Genomic DNA, 17,228 nt, shown 5'->3' on the forward strand with positions numbered 1-17,228 from the left:
TTAACACACCATCCAGTCCAAGACTTGGCAAAGAGTATCAGCTTATGACAAAGCCAAGTTATTGTGGTTGAACTGTTAAGATGTGCTGTACTTTTTTACTTCATTGTATATTTGATAGGGACAGATGCAATAAACATAGATAATTAACTTAAAACAATCTTTTGCCTGCATCCCAGAGTTTATCAACACCCATCCCTAGAAGGACTCTTGACACTAAAATTAAACGGAACGTAAAATTGACAGTAAATACTATAAAATATCTGGAAAGAAATGAAAAGCAATGTCTTTTGTTTTATCTGCTTACTCAAACGATTTTATAATATTAAGGAAAGAGCGCAGCTCTGGCTCACTGGGAATTAACAGCAGTACTTGCTGCATATCAATCAAGACAATGATGATCTCATTTTGCTTTTTTTAAAACTCACAAACTTACATTATATTTACTGCTGTAAATATTGAAACTTAACTTGGCTTATTTAATATTTGGAACAATGTTATGCAATGATATTAAAAGGAAAAGAGCTTTGGTCATGATAGGGCTGTTTTAGCAATTTTAAAGCTTAGTATGACGTCTCTATTAGAAGCATTTGATCTCAGTGATCTGAGAAACTTACTTTTATTCAACTTGTTATAATCTTAAGTTTTTCTGTTTTAGTTCAAAGTTTATTCAGAACAAGGCACAGGCAGTTGGCTCCCATATCTCACTAAAAATAGACGTTTCCAATCAGCCTACCAGATTATTGAAATAAACAACTCATTTGGTAATCCATTATTCTTTAACTGGAGTATAGACACTCTAAAACATGCCTTTAGCTGACAGGGTGACCCACTTAGAGCATTAATTATATAAAAATTATTTTAAAAAATAGCATTTTGCATTTAAGATTTGAGAAATTGTATTGTTTGTCAATATGCTCTATCCAGAATTCCTCAAGTGAAAAAGTTTTAGTTTCACCTGCTTTTAGTAGAAATATTCTTTAAGGATTATTAATAGATAATTTGGAAAAAAAAGAGGAATCTATTTGCAAAATAATCATTAGTTGCAGCCCTAATCAGTTCTAGTGCTAAATACCCAAGTGGTCATTGTTTTTTTTTTGTTTTTTTTTTTTCAATCATCTGATTGTTCTTTTATGCAACAGAGATAGTCAGTGGTAAGGCTATACGGTTTTGTCAAAAAACATTTTCATTTTACAAACATGCTTTTTGCATCATCCTTTCAGCGCCCATTAACTAACATTACTTTATTCATTTGCTATTGCATGTTAATGCAATACTTTTATCAATATGCTGCAGAAGTATTTATGTAAACAATTATATAGCAGTCATGTAATTCAGACAAAAAATGTTAATACTAAGAATCCAATTTTAAATCAGTCCAGATTAAAAATATAATTAATAAAAAATAAAAAATAAAAAAAAAGGAGGATTCTAAATCTTGAAAATCAGAATCGAATCAAATCTGGAAATATGAATCAAGCATGAAAAAAAAACTTTTAGCTTGCAAACAAACAAACTGCTCAAATGCATAGACCTATGCGCTAGATGCAACTTTCTCTTCAACCCACTTTAACCTCTTACACCCTAAGGGGGTATAAATAAATTTCTGCCTGACAAAAACACACAAAAGTAAATAACTTATAGCCTCAAAGCTATTAGATTTAAGAAGAAACTTTTGGTACGTCTGTAAAGGTAAGATGTCATAGAATGGTTTTCTGGTGTCAGCACCATTGTAGCTTTGACCCTGCCTGAAATATTAGGGACAAAATACAAAATATTTTGCATTTTTTGAACCTCGCCAAAATTTTCTTTGAAATAAACATTGCAAAACACTACCAAAATATTATTTATAGCACAAATCTAAATGTTGTGTAAAAATATACAAAATGTGGACTCAATCAGATGAATCATATTTATTTTAGAATGGTATTAGTGAGAAATTTCTTAGGCGGAGAGGCCATTTTGGCACATTTATCCATAAATGTCACCAAACTGTGCCAAATATGTTTTTTACATCAATACTGGGGGTTTGGTAAAATTACGAGGTCATGTAGCAGCTGGACCCGCCGGTGGGTCCGTAGGGTTCAAGGGGTTAAGCACATTATTGCCACCTAAAGGGCTGGAGTAAGAAGCAATTTGTCCTATTCTCATGAAATGCAACATGACCAAAAGTTTACAGCCTCTAAGATTTAACATGCCAATCGGAATGTTCAGATTGAAATTATTGTAGTTTTAAAAATCACAGTTATACTGCAAAAGCAAACACCTGTCTAGCCCAGAGGTCATGGATCAGCAGACAGAGGTCCTGATCGGGACCCACTTGCTGGCTAATCCAGACCCAAACAGATTTAAAACATTTATAAATAACTGCATGTTGTCGGACAACAGTGTCTAAACGTCACTTCCAACCCTTCTCCTGTTTGTATATTAAAGCCATTCAGAGCGTCCGGCATCAGGCTACACGTGATACAAATTATCCAATGAGCTGCCTGTCTGGGTTGCTGCTGCTAGCTGCTTTTAGAAAAAGCAGGCAAACCTGTGGCAAGCCGAGAAGACGATAAGAAACAGAGAGCAGAGAAAGTGTTGACTGTTGCAAGAAGCGCGGTGAACTAGTGAAAGAAAAGTGAAATGGTGTGCTCAAAGATGACCCTGCACATTTTGAGTATGTTTGACTCAACCTTCTGATGTGAAGCAGGATTCTCCACCATGAACATAATCACAAAAATAAAATAATGGATCCAGGCTAAAAATGAGCACCTTGATATGTGCTTTAGATTGGCTTTGTCAACATTCAAACCCAGGTTTAAAGCCTTGCAGGCCAGCATAAAGCCCACTGCTCTAATTAAGCTATAAAAAAAAAAGAAAGTCACTTCAGCTTTTTTTTTTAAGTGAGTCAGGAAATTGTCTATATACCAAACTGAAAGATTGTTGTTCTCTACTTCAAAAACAATTTAGATTTTATAATGGAAAATTATATTTTTCATTTAAAAATTCAATGTATAATATTGATGTCTCAAAACCTAATTTTATTTCAGTGTTAAATGCTGTTTAAAGTAAAGAATTATAATTAAAAATGTCTCCAGAAATTTACTTTTTTATTTTCTTTTTTTCGGACCCTGGTCTAGCCTCTCAGTAGAAAAGTAAAATATCTCCCCTCAAACTTTTTTTTCACAGGATATAAGACCGATGATTCATCTATGAACATTAATATAGTTTCAACTTGTTTAATATGGCAACACACAAACCGATTCCTTTTCCGGGTTTTTATTAAAAGACAGCAATGACAAATGATCATTAATGTAAATTTAGCTCCAAGAGGTTAGTCATGAAAATATGAGGCTGTTCTAAATCTATGTTACACACTTCTATAGTAAACTATTTGAAATGTGAGGATTTTCTGGCCGTTGTCTGTTTTAGTTCCCTGTAAACTGGGTGTCACTGGGAGAAGAGGATGGTGCATTAATGGCATGAATATCCAGCCTAGATGTTAAGTTAACCTGTCGACTCTGACAGAAGCCAGGCTCCAGGGTTCAGGTCTGCATGGATGTTAAACCATCACTGGACTCTGGCTCGGTGCTACAGCAGACATATGGTGGCGCTTACATGGATAAATATGGATTTCATTTTATATCAGAAACTTAAATGGAATCACTTAATTAATTTATTGTAGGCTTGACTTATAGGGGCAAAATACACATTTTATTGTTAAAGTTGTTTTCTCTGACTAGAGGATGATTATTAAAGATGTATGATGCAGCAAATCCACCATTTTATTTATTTTAATTTACTTGAAATGTGTGACGTGCTTAAATCTTCTATATCTTGAATAGGAAAATCTGGTAAGAAAACAGTTAGGCTCTCTTATCTTTGGGAAACTTGAAATGTAACCTTATATATTTATTTAGTTGAAAGGAAAGAGATTCGTGTTCATGCACAGTTGCATTTACTGTCTTGATCAGGCAAAAACCAGGTCAACCTTCCCATATGAGGTCTGACTGAAATACAAACATTTACTCTTCTTATGACGAAGTTGCTTTTGCAGTCATCCATCTGCAATGCCAGTAAAATCGTTTTGGAGAAATCATTTCCTCACGTTCAAACAAAACTAATGAATTCTTACCTTTTAGCCAATCAAACATTTATTGCTGGATTTATTTATACAAACAATGGAAATTATGCAGGATATTATGTCTATTTATTCCATGTCTGATAACTTTTTTTATTTTTTAGAAATATATACATGAGGTTTAAACTTCTATTTTTCTTTTGTCATGGGTTTATTGTTTGTAATATATTGCAGAGAGTACAAACAACAAATCTGATTTTAATGTGCACTAAATGATGCATTTATTCATTACGAAACACTACTCAAAACAATCAAACAATTTAAAACAGCAGATTAAACAACAACAACAACAAAAATCCTGCTGCTATAGGATGGGCAATGGTTTAGGAACAAAAGGATGCCACATCATTTGATAAAAATGAAAATCATCTGCCCACAGAGAGCTTAATCTGCAGTCATTGAGAGAAGATGATGAGGCAGCCTGGTCAAATTTGCTTAAATGTCATGGCAGCAACTCAAAATGGTACCCAGTAGTAGTAATGCCTGTATCTGCATTACAACATCAATAGGGGCAATCTCTCTATGAGGTCATGGCTTATGGTGTCCTGGGGTATCTACTCTAAGATCCTAGCAGGAGCTTTAACCCGCTGGTGTCAGATGGACCTAAACGGGATTTCCCAGAGAGATGGTTCAGTTGGGTTTTCTTTCATCATCCAGGAAATACCTACAAATTTTCTCACTTGATCATGGTATTACCAAGGAATGCACAGTTATCATATCATGTAACCCATTTTAATTAATCATCATTAAAGAAATTGGGTTAATTAAGATAACTTAATTTACTTTTTTTCCTCCCTATGCGGAAATGACAAATTCAAAGCATTGGATTAAATGGTTATTGTGGGATTAAGTGATATAACTCATTACTTCTTTATGCAACTTGTGTACTGAAGAGGTAAATTTTACATTTTTATATTTTTTTGAAAGCAGTCGGTGTGATTGTGGGGCTATGATTGATGTAGCATGGAGTCACAGCCATATAGTTAACCAAGAAAGAACTCAAATATACAAAAAATGAAAAGTTCTTTCATTCTGGCTTTAATCATTATCCCAAAAAGTACTACAATGGAAGCACAGGTGTTTATTATGAATAATTTGACTGCTGCTTATTATGCTTTTACTTCCACAGCTGCACACATTTTATGATTGATTTATATAAATAAAATACATATTTTACCTTGCAATCAAAAGTCGTCATTACTTTTCAAAGAAACACAAGGGTCCATTTAGCAATGCACTGTACAAATAATCCAAACACCCCTAGGCAATGACTCCTGTGAACAGAATATTAATTATTGTGTATATAAAGTGGATTTAGATTGAGGTTTGTGAATTGGCGCTATATAAATAATACTATAATTGAATAGTAAAATGATCTGCACTGCAATAAGAAAAACAACTTGAATGAGTCATTAACAGGCTCAGTATAACAATCAGTAATGTTAGAGATAGAATATTTTCATAAGAAGTTAATGACATGGGTGTGCTCGACTCTGTACATAGTTTTGAAATATCTGGAAAGCTTTAGTCTGAGATCATCCTCTTCATTTAGCCTGCTTCTGTGTTTACGTTCAATCAGGGTGAGCCATAAGAAGCCTTTATCACACAAACATGTTGTAAAATACAACAGAAAGCTCCCATCTTTTGTAGACAGAGCAGGGATCTCCCTTCTTCTCTCCATGCAAAGGTTCTGCAGTGTTCGTCTGCTCACAGTTAATGCTACAGTGAACTTGCCAAGACAGAAACGAAGTGATTGGTGCACTCAAGTATTGTCACCAAAGTTTCGAACACAGACAAAAGTTTCTAAATTTGTCACAAGTTGCCTTTTTTGAGAAAAACAAAAACACAAAGGGAAGTAAAGGCAGTAAAAGTCGCTTAATATAGCGACAAACATTTTGGCAAGAGGGTTTCTGTGTTAACTGGCTGATAACAGACAGTAGCTTTAGTAGCTTGTAGCACAAAAGTAATAAATTCATAAATTAATTTAGAATAAATGGAAATATAAAGAAAGCATGTCCTTGGAGTTCCAGTGTTTCCCTTTTATTTAAAAGGCCTTCTGCACCATCAGTTGTAAATGTACCACAGTTTGAGAATGACACCGTATGAGAGACATTCATATCAGTGGTCTTCTGGAGGGGGGCAGGGGTCACTATAAGGACTCTAGCAGAGCTCATCCCGTTCCTCCTTTCAATGAGGAAGCAGATACCGCTCATACAGTCTCCAGATAAGGACATTTGGCAGCCCTCTCTACCTCCCCTAGACTAACTGCCTGACCTCTGGAAGTCTATCTGTATACTTAAAGGTATAGTGAAGGATTTTCACAAATTTTTTAAAAGACCCGCACTCTCCACTTAAAAAAAAAAAAAAATGCACATGCACAACCCTGTACCCTCTCCTGAGAGGCAACCCCTATTAAATGCACTCAAGGTAATCTACGAGCCCATTGCTCCTCGTCCACGCTCCGTTTAAAAGTTGCTGTTTGCATCACTCATACAAGCTTATTTTCCAGAAGAATATTTGCAATTTTTCCACAATGTCAGACTCACCCCCGTTAAGTGAAAAATGGGGACGAGAACGTAGGACAGCCTTACGTAAACATATCACCAGAAAGATTGACAATTAGGAGGACCACTTATTTAGATGATCCACAGGGAAAAAGAAAATTCTCCACTATACCTTTAAGACTGACTATATATGCTACCAGTAGCAACAGTGATGCTGGTCAAATCCAACCTAATAAAAAGCTGACAAACAGCAGAGAGCCATCTATGGTCTCCACCTGAAAAACTATTCCTGTTATTAAGGTTGTCTCAATACAGACCCTTTTTTTTATGTTTTTTTTTTTTTAACAACAGCTGACTTTGATGAACAAAACCTTCCACTCCTACACTGAGAAGATAAATGATTCAAAAGTGTTCCTTTTTATAATATTATCTGATGAATACTCAATAGAGCAACAAGAAAAAGATAAATCTAAATGATCAAAAAAAGTGTTTAGATATTTGGGTATTTTTATTACGTGGTACTCATCATAGCCATTTGAAGCTTTTTATGGAAAACTCATAAGGTATTTAAAGAAATGGGAGATTTTGTCCTTGACTATGAGTGGAAGGGTGGAAACAATTAGATTCAATATACTGCCAAGACTATTGTTTGTGTTTCAATCACTCCCTGTTGCCATTCCTGACTACTTAAAAAAAAATGAAAGAAAGGATCTCAAAGTTTCTTTGGCAAAACAAAAAGGCTGGGATTAGATTCAAAAACTTCAAACCCCAAGGAAGAATGGAGGGTTCATAATATCAGGAACTAATATAAGGGTGCTCAACTTGGAGCTCTTTACTTATGTATAGATACAGATAAAGAAATGGAGCAAAGAGCTTTCCCTAAAAATCTCCCTAGATCCACTAATTTTAAAATGAAAACAGTAAAAAAAGAAAATCAGCATTGGAGAAATATTGACTTTTTTGACCAAAGTTTAGTTTTTTAAAAAGTGTTAATATCTCCAACTTAGATATAATCTTCAGAACAATGGAAAACCACGAGGAAAACTATTAAAGATATGACAAAGATTGACGGGATTTTGCAATCAACAGCAAAAAATGACTTAAAGAGGCATTACGGAATTTATACTGCCACCTAGGCCTGGGCTATAAACCAAAAATTTACAATTACAAACATTCTCTCCGATAACAGGGGACATTTTCTGTCAGTAAAAGCAATTGACTTAATTTTGCCGTTTGGTGGCTGGTTTTCCCTTTGCTACCCCTCCAGTCAGAAGAAGTAAACAAAGAGGATGGCGGAAGAGATCAGTGAAGAAGCGGCTAACACACCCGTGATTAAAAAGAAAATTGTTAATCCTGTTGTACTTGTTCCAAAGAAAAAATCCACGTCTGTAATTTCGAAATATTTTGGGTTTACAAAGAGGTTATAGAGGTAAAGAACACCGAATGCAAAGATTGTCTGAAAACTGTCTGGCCTGCCTAAGGCGACACACCCAACCTCAACAACGCTGTTGATTTCGAAGGTTTGAGTGGTGTAACTTCTAGACAGAAAATCTTAGAGGTCTGCAGCAGCGACACCATATGAAAGAAAATCCAAGAGGTGGATAGAAATAACCAAAGCAACAGCTAAGAATATCGCTGCTTTAGCTACAGTGGAGCACCCAGGGTTTAAGCGTCTAATGAAAGTAGCTGACAAAAGGTATAGAAATTAATTAAAAGATGTAACACATCATCTACCTTTTTATTGGTTTTGCATTTAATGTTTATTTTCTTTATAAGCCATACATATGAGCTTATTGCATTATTTTTTGTTTACAAGAGATGTTCCCTCTACAAAGACTTCAATGCAATTACACAAATATAGGCCTTTGCAAATTGCATTACCTTTGCAGGAGAGGTAGCATTTTTCCTCTATTCAAGGAGACATTGCTAGATGCTGAACCTTGAATGGTTGCGAGACTTATACTTCATTTAAATAAATGAAAAAGATTAGTTGCATTTCCTTTACGTGCCGTTATTTCCAGATATAGGGGCATTTATTGTTAATGGAGGTAAACTGCCCTATTTATTGCGATATTGATTTGAGCTCATAACGCCCCGCTCTACTGCCACCTGTGGCCAAAACGCAGAGCTGCACAGTTCTTCTGCTTGTTCCCATAGTTGGCACTCTTTCTTGACAAGTTTTTAATTTTTTTACTTTTTTCAACTTAGGTGCAGTTGCTGTTGGTGTCCAAATTAAGGTGGATGTAATTCGCTTTCAAGTATCCCCAGAATCCATCTTGAATATAATGCTTAAATTGTTTCCTAGGTCAGACCCTTTTAGCATTGACGCGCTTGACGTCACATCTGCCGAACAACACGGGAACTTCCGACCTAAAGCCAATCCAGGAAAAAAGGCTACAGCCCTATAGATGCTTAAGCACTGAACTACTGAGGTGTCAGGCTGCTCATCAAACAGGCTATTTTCAGGATATTTTTCAGTAAAAACTTAAACATAAAACATAATGTCTCTTTAAAAATATATATATATAACAATAAAAATAGAGGCAAATAATATAAAAAATGATGAATGGAAAGAAACACTTAGGTCAGAGAGAAATGTATGATTCTACCTATATATTTTGGAATAGCCTTAGAGTTGTATTATCTGGGGAGAAATGTGCAGATTCAAGGGAATGACTTGCATTTGGACTCCTCCATGTACATGCTGGGAATTATCCCCTGGGATATAATGGACAAACACAGAGTATTTAATGAATTCTAGTCTTAATTGCAAATACATATATGGTTGAGGTCACATTTTCTCAATATCATGCTATAGAGGGATGAAATTAAAAAGGTCTACATTATGGGAAATATAATAGAAAATGTATGCATGTATACTGACTTCAATCTAAATGAACAATGCTCATTAGTAGTTACCTACATTTTTTGCACTAAACAAACATTTCTATAGCTGTATAATGATCAACTGCTAATATCCATGGGTGATCAATGGATGGCTGTCTGTGCATGGAGTAACATGTGTAAAATAGGGCCTGGCGCCTGGCTGAACTATTATACATGTTTGTTTAAGACGGTTTTGGACATAATAAAAAAAAAAAGCTGTTTCTTTAATTATTTTTACCAGTGTATTACATTAACACACAGTTTCTCACTACATTTCACTCTGATATGATGAATTTTAATTTTCATTCATAAAACAACATTTAAGAAATGTAAAATACTTTGCAATGTTTCCATCTCCTGTCAGCTTGAAGTCAACCTTAACCACATTTCAGAGGGAAGTTGCGAAAAACACTTTGCAACCACGACTTAAATTTTCCTCAAGCTGTCTACAAAGTACAAAACAAGTTGCTGCTTAATCACCTGCCTTAAAAAGGCCTCCCTTACAATAACAAACCCCAGTCTTGTTGTTCTGGTCTGTTTGTACTCTGCTATCTAAGAAGAAAAATCTTTCCATAAATTATAGAAGGGAATTTTAAAACCTTCTTTGAAAGGCAGCAGACAAAATCTAAACAGACTCAAAGGGGGGCCCAATAAATGACACAAGAAAAACTCGGCTCATTTCTGCAGTAAAATTACAAACTGTAGGTAGGTGGAGACCTTCTATTCATTTTAGACATAAGAATCCAATTTGTACCTGGGTAGTAGTTTATGTACGCCATCATGTTTGCAGGTCTTGTATGTGCATAACCTTCTACTGGGATGGATCTACTGTAACTGTATGTTAATAAATGCCTCATATAGTTTCAGCTCTTCTCTGAGAACCAACTAAACATGCGCTGCAAGCTGGATTGTCGCAGATCTGAGTTTTCATTCTCACAACAAATCCATCTTTAAATACCCCCGATAAAACGTCCCTGTAACAACCATCGGTTTGGACCAATGACATGCCAGCAGTGTTTTTATGGGTGGAACATGTAGAAGTGAAGAAGGACAGTCAGAAGGGCCTTGCCGGGGCATTACAAACATGGCTACCCCGGAGGACTCACCTGTCGATACCGAAACTGACTCGGTTTTACCTGAAATAGCGACAATTTCTCATTTTAAAAAGGAGCAAATAGAAAAACTAAGTACTTTTGTAGATGGCAAAGATGTCTGTGCTTTTCTTCAGAAAGGTCCTGGAACAAAATTTTGATTTATCATCTTATGAAACGTCATTATTCACCGCTACGATTGGCTGAAAGCATATTATGGAAGGCGGGTACTAGCTGGCACGTAACCCAATCAGCTCGAAGTATTGTACTAAACGTCCGTCCCTTTTACGGACAGACTGAAAGGCAGCCATCCCAGATTGATAACGTAGAGCTCAACTCAGTTCTACACATATCAATCAGGATACTGGCAGGTTAAGCACCAACAGCTTATAACTCCTATAAAGAAATGTTCATCTAGCTCCAATATTAAGCAACATGTCTAGAAATCATGCTGCAACAAGCCATTAATAAATGTATGGATTTAAATGGATCAAGTACTTTTCCAGTGTTCTGTAGCAGGTATCTGCCCTGCTGTAATGATGTTGATCTTGTGAAAGACCTTAAACACAAATGCAAACTTTCAATATATTTTTTAGATTTACTTATTCTTTCCTAGATTTTTATTTGAGTGAAGTTAAAATTTCATTAATCTTTCCTAAAGGAAAAGCCAGCATCCTTTTCCAAAGCTTGAAGGTACATTTTAGTAGACTTTAGGGCTGCCGCTTACAATTTTTTTAGCAACGTATTATTCCATTGATTAATCAAGTCAACCGGATCCCTATATTTTAATCAACTATCTTAGAAAAGCATGCAAAAAAACACAGTAAACAAATACGCTTCAACCTTGTTGAAGATCTAAGATCAGTACGTGAACAGCTGAGCTCTTTCGGGATGAGTTTCTAATGTCTAATTAGTGCAAACAGTCAACACTAAAGGTGCATAAAGTATCTCCTGCATTTTGCATTCAAATGGATTTTTAAAAGAGTTTTGTCTACATCAAAGGGAATAATGTTATTCCTGAAAAATACCACAATCAAACTCCTCTGATGGATGGTTCTGCTATGTCTCTACAGATTTATAGCAAAACCTGCTCTTAAAGCCACTTTCATTTAGAGGTGACATTACCCTGCTTTGTTGTTATAAATATTTTTAAACCGAGGCTTTAACTTCATATTAAATGCAAAAATCTAGTTATTTTTTTAACAGTTTCAATTATTTAGAGCTGTAAGTTGGTCTTTTCAGCAAATGTTATATTTTAGAGTCTGTATGATCCAGCTAATGATTAACAGATTATCAAATTAGTTAATTATTGCAATAATTAACTACAATCATGATTAATCAAACTATTTTACCCTTAAATGACTTCAGTATATTAGTCAATATACAAGCAGTGTTCATGCTTCATCTTAGTTTTACTCCAACTGCATAAATTACTGACATATTTAATTAATAAGACATCAAATGTGGGTATTAAATTCAACAGGAGCTGCAACTCCAACTAAAATGTTCAAAGAGTTGAATTATTCTTTTTTTCCTGCTATTAACATCCAATTGTTTAAATATTTATCTTTGCTTTAAATTTTTTTTTTTTTTGGCAAAACATTGCACCTCATCTAATGCTAGAATGAAGCGGACAGATTTAATCTGGATTTTTTTTAAATAAATATGTGGATTAGAATGAAACGAAAACAGTGACCAGTAAGTATTGAGCTTATTTCTTCTGTGTGTTATTCTCAGACTGTTTTACTGTCAGTCTGTTCCCTTTTAAACTGTTCCAGTGGCAGTAACCTTCAGAAACCCTACTAAACAAATATGGCTTCATCGATAAGCCCACATGTCAGAGCTGTTTCCATTACACAGACAGTACAAATATAAGTTTAATAACCGGGGGAAAAAATCCACTTATAGAGTTCAATTTTAGAAGAGGAAGAGGAAGCATCTTCATTAAAAAGAAAATAAAAAACTAGTGTGAACCACAAGCATGAATCGGCTCTTTTCATCAAGTCTTTTGTTTTACAGCAGGTATTTTCTCTGAAGACTTCCAGGGTTTGGCTTTTTTCCCATGTGCCATCAGATAATTTTCCCAATAAATCCTTCACTAAGTTTATGGTGCAGCTACAGCTGCAGCTGTCAGGCGACACAATTCAAACAACGTCTCTGTGATATCACAGTGGATAGGATTTAATAGCTCATCCAGGAAGCAGACTGAGGTGTGTTTTTATCAAATGCTGCTGATGAGCAATGAGGACAGACGCACAGGAGATCTAGGCGTATGCATGGAGCCTGAGGGAAGCAGGGGTCAATCATAAATTACCTTTTCTTCCAGGAACTGAAGGAGAATCTGGTCTCAGATGATTCATTTAATCATTTTCCTTTATCCAGGACACAAGAATCTCACTTAAACTGGGTTCCCACTACTAGCAGAGCCGTTTAGCACCATTTATAGGTTGAATTCTATCATAATACAATAGAATAGAAAAGTCCTTTATTGTCCCACAATGGGGAAATTGTGGTGTTTACAGCAGTAAAAGGTTATATTAGAAGCGGCCACACAATGTGTACCTTATAAAAATAACAGATAGGATAATGGTTCGATCATTGCATTAAATTAGTTTCAGCAGATGTGTAAAGTTTTATTTAAAAAGGGAAAAAAAGGGCAACAATTTTCCTGCTAGTTATGCTATGAAACATATTTACTGCTAAGTACGTGCCTGGGATGGTGTTGTTCTCAAAAGGTGATCTCAGTTTGTGGACGACTAATGTGGATCCAACACAGAAAAGGGAATCAATGTGAACTCTCCTTTGTGGTAAGGGCAGGCAAAGTTGACAAACAACCCCCTTTTATGTGGGAGAGACCCGAGTAGAACACGGCGCACCAGCTATCCATAATTAGGACCCTCAAAAAACAGCGGAGGGGTTAAAAATATTAAAAGATATCATCAAGTCATATCAAAAAAGCACCTAGATGCTAGCACCTAAACCAGCTCAAGGCATGAAAAGAATATAAGTGGAGAAAGACGAAAAGAATAACAAAGCTTTAATTGCACGGTTTAGAGCAGATGTTACGGAAAAAAAAGCATCCTTAACATTTATGAGTGAATTCCTGCAGACTGATTAGATAAAACTTAGATAGCTTCTTCACATGTTACTTTGGTATTTTATAATAAAAAAAAACTCTAAAGGTTAAGGCTTTGCACACATTTCCTTGTACAACTTAAAAAAAAATAAATGAAATGTCCCAATAAATTGTCCTTAGTTTTCAATTCAACTTTTCCATTTTATTCTTGAACTACATGATTAGAGACTAAAGCGGAGGAATGTGTTTAATTAGCAAGACACATGGTTCTGAGATTAAAAATAAATAATTCTTAAAAATTGAAAGCAATAAAATCCGTTCAACAAGGTCTTTGGTTTAGGCAGCTCTTTGAAGGTAGGCGTCTGTTCAGTATGGGCGTCATGAACTTTCTTACTATTCTTACCATTTCCATCTGTTCTTTTAGGACAAGAAAAACAGCTGCCCTTAAAAATCAGCAGTTTGGCAAAACATCTGAATATGTGCAGTGAGAATCTCAGAGCACAGGCATTCACAAATAAATTAAAAAACGAATATAGGGGCATATTGATCATATATAAAGCCAACTAAAACCAAGTAAGATGTAATATATGTAGGGTTATTAGTAATATTACTGCTAATAGAGGTCAATTCCTTGTTGTTGAATATGCACCTACAAACCTTCTACATTAAAACATCTGTGTTTTCTGGACAGGGCCGCCTGTGAAACTGGTTTACTGTTTCCTTTGTATCTATGCTTCTTTTTCTATGTCTGCTACTGTCTGCTTGAACATAGTCAGCCTCGGCAGATGGCCGTTTCTCTACCCGATCCACCCCAGAAGCACGATCCGTTCTGCGCATGCGCTGTCAGCTAATTTGTGCATCCGCATGCAGATGTACATCTGGATCGTCCTCGGTCTTATTTAGTTAAAAATACCTAAATGACGTTTCCCCTCCCCCAAAATAGTAAACGTTCTAAAATATAACGTGTTAAAGGTTAATAATGCATTTCCTGAGAAAATAAAGGCCTTAAAATCCTGTTTTATCACTCGTCTCTGCCTGATCTGCAACGGAAATGGGATCCTACGCTACTTCCAGTGGCAAACTTTTTCAGCTTTGGATTTAAACATTGATCTAGTCTTTTTGAGTTTTGTGTTAACCTTATGGTATATAATGCTTAATCTAAAGAAAGAAACAGCTAAAATGCAGATAAACATGGTTTAACCATATCTTGCCGGACTGCTTTGAGCATGTCTGATGATGTCAGTGAAGCAGTTTAACGAAAAAAAATGTAAAAAGCATTAAAATTGTCTAACAAAATTCATAAAACATTATTTAAAGATTTGCATTAGTATTCTTTAGAGAGCTGAGCATAAAAATAAGTAGTTTTAGTACCATAATCACAGTATTTACAGTAACCCAGATGTGCATCTGTTCGCGCATGCACAGAACGGATCGTGCTTCTGGGACGGATCGGGTAGTGACAGGCCGCTCACACTGAGCCTGGTTCTGCTGGAGGTTTCTTCCTGTTACCAGAGAGTTTTTCCTCTCCACTGTCGCTAAAAGCATGCTTAGTGTGAGGGACTGCCTTTCTTCCAGTCAATGAGTGGATGCAATAAACAGGTTTTCCTTAGATACAAAACTTGTAATCAATCTGACTGTATGATCTGGTTGAACTATAAAGTGCCTTGAGATGTCATGTGTTGTGAATTGGCGCTATAAAAGAATTAACTGAATTGAATTTCAGTTTGCAAGTAAGCCTACATTAAAATATGTGATGAAAGTGTGTTTTGTAAACTTTTGAAAAAAAATGACAGAAATAGGAGAACATCCCCCTAAGAACAAACCCCTCTTATGCAAGTATTTAAATCTGTTCATTATATGCAATTAAATAACACAATATACCAGGTGTGCTCTATTCACAAATGACTCCAGAGTAAAAAAGCATCTTAGACGGATATTCTCATTTTCTTAAACAAACCTTGGCTTTATGATGATATAGTTTAGGGTCTGATAGATGTATCATCTAAATGTCTGTAGGCATGAAAACCGCGTTTTGGAGCAAATTTACACAGAAGAACAGGAAGAGTTCCCTGTGTCAGCATGCACTTCTACGGTTGAGCCTTGCAGCATGTTGATCAATAACCCACATGTAACTATAAACACAAAAACACCACCAATTACAAGAACCAATACTTCCTACAAACATCAGTTCCTTTATATTATATCCACCCACAGGAATATTTAACTTTTTTTTTTCCTTCACTGTCAGCCCACCCTGCTGTTTCAGCTGCCTTGCTCGAAGGGCACGCTGACAGCAGTTTAAAACCCTCCACACAGACAGAAAGGGAACCCTTCCTGCAGCGAAGGCTGCAGCCATAGAAGACCCCCGCGCTCACTCACCGTCACGTTCCTCCGCAGTTCAATCGAGTCTGGGCTCAAACTGTCAAAAAGTGTCCAAACTTTTCTAAAAAACACTCCAACATTCCAGCTTCCGCTTCCTGAAACCAGCTGCAGCAATAACAGCAGCGCTATGCGGAGAGGAGGAGGTGGAGGAGGAGGAGGGAGGGAGGAGGAGGAGGTGTGTCTTTGGAGCTTTGATTGTAGCGGGGAAATGGCGACACCTGCTGGGCTACTGCTGTTAATACAACGCGCGGATCTAAAAGGTTTTAACCAATACTTAATGTCCTTATAAATATTTCTGTGTCTTATATTCAACCAAAGTATTTATTTTACTCCAACATTGTGAATCCTATGTGAAGTCACATTATTATGCATTTTCTTTAATTGCATGGTGCAAGGCATTATAAAATACTATACTGAAGGGTTTAATAAATATGCTTGGTGATAGCACTAAAGGTAAGGATTAAAAAGGTTGTAATAATTTAAGGTTAAAAATGATTCATGGTAAATTGATGAGGTAAAAAAAGTGAAAGTTAGAACTGTAAATATACAGTCATATGTTTATATTTATTACTGTTTTCCAAGGCTGCGTTTAAAAAAATGAAATTGTCTAGAGCAACCTGACATAGCCTACCTTGCACACAGAGAACGCAAAAGTCAGATGTGTTTTTTATTTATATCATCATTGTGTAGTTGGCATCGAAGTCTTTCAGTATCGTTCTGTCCTTGGGCAAGACACATCACCTGCATTGCCTAATGATGTCTACAGTCATCGCCAAAAGTTTTGAGAAGATTCAAATGTTAATATTTACAAAGTCTACTGCTTCAGTTTTTATGACGGCAATTTACATATACTCCAGAATGCTATAAAGAGTGATCAGCGTAACAGCAATTAATTGCAAAGTCAATATTTTCCTAGAACTTTATCTAGAACTTTATCCCCCAAAACACATTTCAACATCATTGTAGCCCTGCTATAAAAAGAAGCAGCTAACATCACTTCAGTGATTGCTCCATTAACACAGGTGTGGGTGGTGATGAGGACAGGGCTGGAGATCAATCTATCATGATTAAGTAAGAATGACACCACCGGACACTTTAAAAAGAGACTGGTGCTTGGCATCATTGTTTCTCTTCTGTGAACCATGGTTATCTCTAAAGAAACACAT

At 35.8% G+C, this 17,228-nt stretch overlaps 1 protein-coding gene across 1 annotated transcript in view; it reads right to left on the minus strand.

Annotated features, from left to right (window-relative positions):
- Nucleotides 1–16,178, minus strand: part of ssfa2 (sperm specific antigen 2) — a 61,463-nt gene extending 45,285 nt beyond the window's left edge. Inside the window, exon 1 of the mRNA XM_015400253.1 lies at nt 16,060–16,178. The gene's annotated coding sequence lies outside the window, so the exon portion shown is untranslated. The remainder of the gene's footprint in view (nt 1–16,059) is intronic.
- Nucleotides 16,179–17,228: the final 1,050 nt, after the last annotated feature.

Source organism: Cyprinodon variegatus, unplaced genomic scaffold (genome assembly GCF_000732505.1).
Source record: "Cyprinodon variegatus isolate N-32 unplaced genomic scaffold, C_variegatus-1.0 Scaffold1088, whole genome shotgun sequence".
NCBI lineage: Eukaryota > Metazoa > Chordata > Actinopteri > Cyprinodontiformes > Cyprinodontidae > Cyprinodon > Cyprinodon variegatus.